This window comes from Carlito syrichta, unplaced genomic scaffold (assembly GCF_000164805.1).
Source record: "Carlito syrichta isolate Samal-C Ts95f unplaced genomic scaffold, Tarsius_syrichta-2.0.1 Scaffold308814, whole genome shotgun sequence".
In the NCBI taxonomy this organism is placed as follows: domain Eukaryota; kingdom Metazoa; phylum Chordata; class Mammalia; order Primates; family Tarsiidae; genus Carlito; species Carlito syrichta.
The window spans coordinates 49,886-55,435 of record NW_007252910.1 but is presented as its reverse complement, the minus strand read 5'-3'; positions in this window follow the sequence as shown (position 1 = coordinate 55,435).

Here is a 5,550-nt window from a genome sequence, read left to right as displayed (position 1 = left end):
CCTTACACTGATAAAGGACTTTGGGAAAGTCTCAGGATATAAAATAAATGTGCAAAAGACAATCACATTTCTTTACACCAATAACAAACAAACTGAAACCCAAATAAAAAGCACAATTCCATTCACAATAGCCACAAAAACAATGAAATGCCTTGCCATCTTCCTAACCAGAAAGGTGAAAGACCTTTACAATGAAAACTACAAAACACTGTTCAAAGAAATCAAAGATGATACAAACAAGTGGAAAAATATCCCATGCTCATGGATTGGAAGAATCAACATTGTGAAGATGTCCATCTTACCTAAGGCAATCTACAGATTTAATGCAATACCCATCAAATTGCCAGCAACATTCTTCTCAGACCTAGAAAAAACAACACAGGAATTCATATGGAAATACAAATGACCAAGAATAGTCAGGACAATCCTCAGCAAAAAACAACAACAACAACAACAACAACAACAACAACAAAAACCCCCAAAAAACCAAAGCAGGTGGTATCACATTACCAGACTTCAAACTCTACTATAAAGCTACAATCATCAAAACAGCTTGGTATTGGTACAGGAACAGGCATATAGACCAATGGAATAGAATTGAGATTCCAGAAGCAAACCTCAATTTCTCAACCAACTCATCTTCAACATAGCCTCCACCACTTACCACTGGGGAGAGGAGAACCTATTCAGTAAATGGTGCTGGGAAAACTGACTGACCACATGTAGAAGATTGAAACAGGACCCCTTTCTATTCCCATACACAAAAATTAACTCTAAATGGATCCGAGATCTAAATGTAAAACCTCAAACCATTAGAACCTTAGAAAATGAAGGACATACCCTAATGATATTGGAACTGGCATCCAATTCCTGAACAAAACCCAAAACCCACAGGGCATAAGAGATAAGATAGATGAGTGGGACCTCATTAAACTGACAAGCTTCTGCAAAGCCTAAGAAACCATCAAGAGAGCAGGGAGACAGCTACAGACTGGGAAAAAGTATTTACCAACTCCAGGTCTGACAAAGGCTTAACACTTGGATCTACAAGGAAACCATCATGCTGAAAAGAAAAAAAAAAACCCATTATAAAATGGGCAAAAGATATGAACAGATACTTCTCAAAGGAAGACATCGGAGCAGCCAATAGACACATGAAAAAATGTTCAACCTCACTAATCATCAGGGAGATGCAAATCAAAACCACACTGAGATACCACCTAACTCCAGTCAGAATGGCAATTATCAATAACAAAAAATAACAACTGCTGGAGAGGGTGTGGTGAAAAGGGAACACTCCTACACTGTTGGTGGGAGTGCAAAGTAGTGCAACCTCTGTGGAAAACAGTATGGCGATTCCTAAAAGCTCTAAATATTGACCTCCATATGACCCTGCAATCCCCCTATTGGTAATATACCCTGAAGAACTCAAATCACTCTATAGAAAAGATACCCACACACGTATGTTTATTGCAGCATTGTTCACAATAGCAAGAACCTGGAAGCAACCATGCTGTCCATCAATAGAGGACTGGATTTAAAAAAATGTGGTATATATACACGATGAAATACTACGAAGCCATAAAAAAGAACAAAATCATGATTTTTGCAGCAACCTGGATAGAACTAGAATCTATAATACTGAGTGATCTCTCACAGAAACAAAGATCTGAGTATCACATGTTCTCACTCATATAGTGGACCTTGAACATCCAATGTAACACTATAAGAAAATGACTGATAGTGGTGGGAAACTATGGGTGGGAGAGGAAGGGAGATGGGATTAATGGTAGTAAATATCTGTCTGTGGATGGGGAGACACCTCTTATCAACAAGGGTGCCTGAATGAAGCATATTTGTATACCTAACCCTTAACTGTACCCCACAATATCATAATAAAAAACATGGATTTAAAAAATACGTTAAGCATCCAAACAAAACAAACATAAAATCTATTACCATGACTTTTGGTCTTGATGGGGCCTCTTCTACCTCTTTTTAGCCATTGCTTTGATTGTGCTTTATGCTTAGGATTGTACCAATAAAGCCATGTTTCATCTCCTGTCACAATTCTTCAGAGACTAATGCTTCAGGATCTTGATCCTGCTTGTTTTAAATTTCTGTTGAAAGCTATGTTTTTGTCTGCAGCTGATTTTGCTGATTTTGGTGCAATAGTCTTGGCACCTATCAAGTGAAAAATTTGCTCTATTTAAATTTTTCAGACAGAACTGTGTAAGCTGAACTAATTGAGACGTCCATAGTGTTGACTGTTGTTTCTGTTGTTAGTTGTCAGTCCTCTACAATTATGAAACAAACAAGATTAATTTTTTCCTTGCAAATTGATGTGAATAGTATGCTGCTGCAGGCTTCATCTTCAACATCATCTCATTCCTTCTTAAAATGAGTTATTCATCTGTAAACTGCTGATTTCTTGGAGCATTGTCCTTATAAACTTTTCAGAAAGCATAAATGATTTCACTGTTCTTCCATCTAAGCTTCACAATTAATTTGATGTTTGTTCTTGCTTCAGTTTTAGCAGAATTCATGTTGCTCTGATATGAGTACTTTTCAAACTGATGTCCTATGCTTCTTAGTGCCTCAAACTTGATCCTGTTCAGACATGTTATAAAAAGTTAGTGCTCATTTGCTTTGGTGGAAAAGAAATTGGAAATCCATGCATAGTTTTTTCATAAATGCATTTTCCATGAACTTTTATGAACTTTTGTAAGCACCAAGTATGTGAAATGCAGGAGCATTTGAAGCAAAAAACAAAACAAAATAAAACAAACAAACAAACAAACAAAAACAAACAAAAAAAGAATTAAACACAGAAGAAAGAAAGAAAAAAGAAAGAACAACAGCACCCATCCCAAGAGTGCAGGAAAAAGATTGCAAACACACATATATTAACCCAAAAATCAAAAGTAAGACAAGAAACAAATCAACAAACAAACAGCAGCAACAATAACATACACTATGAGAGCCTCATGACAGGGATAAACTCTCACATCTCAATAATTAGCCTAAATGTGAATGGACTAAATGCACCACTGAAAAGACACAGAATGAAGGTTGGATAAAATATATTATGCAAGAATATGTTGTCTCCAAGAGACTTATCTCACCAGTAAGGACACTCATAGACTCATAGTAAGAGGATGGAAAACAAATTTTCAGGCGAATAGAACACAAAAGAAAGCAGGAGTCATGATCTTAATATCAGATAAAATACTCCTTAAGCTATCAAAAATTAAAAAAGTTATGGAAGGTCACTGCATAATGATAAAAGCTTCAATTAATCAATAAGAAATATCCAGCCTAAACATATATGCACTAACATGTGAGCACCAACTTTCATAAAGCAACTTCTTGGTAAATTAAAAAAAGATATTGACTCAAACACTATCATAGCTGGGGACTTAAATACCCCACTAACAACCCTAGACAGATCATCAAGACAACAAATCAACAAGGATATCTGAATCCTCAATGTGATGCTTGACCAAATGGACTTAATTAATACCTACAGAACACTCCACCCTACAACCATGAAATATACATTCTACTCGTCACCACATGGAATGGACTCTAAGATCTACCACATCCTGAGTCATAAATCAAGCATAAACAAATTCCATAAGATTGAAGTATTGTCATGCACCTGCTCAGACACCAGTGAAATAAAAATAAATATCAACACCAACAAAGTTCCCCCAAAACCCAAAAAGACATGGATATTAAGCAGCATGATGCTAAACAACTTCTGGGTCAACATGCAAATCAAAACAGAAATTAAAAGATTTCTGGAAACAAATGAAAATGAAGAAACATCTTACCAAAACTTCTGGGATGCCATGAAAACAGTTCTAAGAGGGAAATTCATATCTCTAAAAACACACATGAAGAAAAAGGGAAGATCACAAGTTAACAGTCTAACAAATCACCTAAGGAAGCTGGAAAAGTAAGACCGCCAAACATAACTTCAGCAGAACAATCCAGATTACCAAAATAAAAGCTTAGATTTGGGACATAGAAGACAAAAATATAATACAAAAAATCAACAAAACAAAAAGCTGCTTCTTTGAAAGGATAAACAAGATTGATGGACCCCCAACTAGACTGACCAAAGAAAAGAGAGAAAGAGCCCAAATGAACACAATCAGAATTGCAAAAGATCAAGTCACAACACACTCCAAAGAAACACAAAATATTATCAGAGATTACTATGTACATCTGTATGGAAACAAACTTGAAAACCTAAATGAAATGGAGGACTTTGTGACATCACACAACCTCTCCAGGTTGAAACAAGAAGAAATTGAGACCCTAAATATGCCAATAACACTCAGGAAATTGACTATGTCAAAAGAAAACTACCTACAAAAAAAAAAAAAAAGCCCTGAACCAGATGGCTTTCCAGCAGAATTCTATAAAACATACATGGAGCTGATACCAATTCTATTGAAAGTATTCCAGGCAATTGAGAAAGATGGAACTCTCCCCAGATATCTTTATGAAGCTAACATCACATTGATACCCAAATTGGGTAAAGATCCAACAAAGAGAGAGAGCTACAGGTCAATATCCTTTATAAACATAGATGCTAAAATTCTCAACAAGATTCTAGCAAAGCAGATCCAACAACACATCTCAAAAATCATCCACCATGACCAAGTAGGCTTCCTTCCTGGGATACAGGGCTGGTTCAACATCTGCAAGAACATAAACATATTTAAATACATCAACAGGTGTAAAGACAAAAATCACATGATTATATTATTAGACATGGAATAAGCTTTTGATAAAATCCAACACCCCTCCTTGTTAAAAACCCTTGAAAATCTAGGCATAGAAGAAGCATACCTCAAAATTGTAAGAGCCATCTATGAGAAACCCACAGCCAACATACTGCTGAGCAGACAGAAATTGGAACCATTTTCCCTGAAAAATGGAACAAGACAGGAATGCCCAGTCTCACTTGTCCTGTTCAACATAGTTTTGGAAGTTCTAGCTAGAGCAATTGGACAAGAGAAGGAAATCATGGGTATCAAATTGGAAAAGAGGAAGTCAAGTTAACCCTCTTTACAGGTGACATGATTCTATACCTTGAAAACCCAAGAGAATCTGTTAAAAACCTCCTTGTACTGATAAAGGACTTTGGCAAAGTCTTAGGGCAAAATATAAATGTAAAAGACAGTTGCATTCTTATACACCAACAAAAAACAGAAACCCAAATAAAAAACACAATCCTGACCAGGCACAGTGACTAAGCCTGTAATCCCAGCAATTTGGGAGGCTGAGATGAGGGGATTGCCTGAGCCCATGGGTTCAAGAACAGGCTGGTCAACTTGGGAAGACCTTATCACTTCAATAAAGTAGAAAAATTAGCCAGGCGTGGTAGTGTACACCTGTAGTTCTGAATACTTGAAAGGTGATCCGAAAGATCAATCGCCTGAGCCTAGCAGTTCAACACTGAGATGGCTGTGAGCGTGTCATTGCACTCCAGGCTGGGTGACAGAGTGAGACTCCAACTCAAAAAAAAAAAAAAGA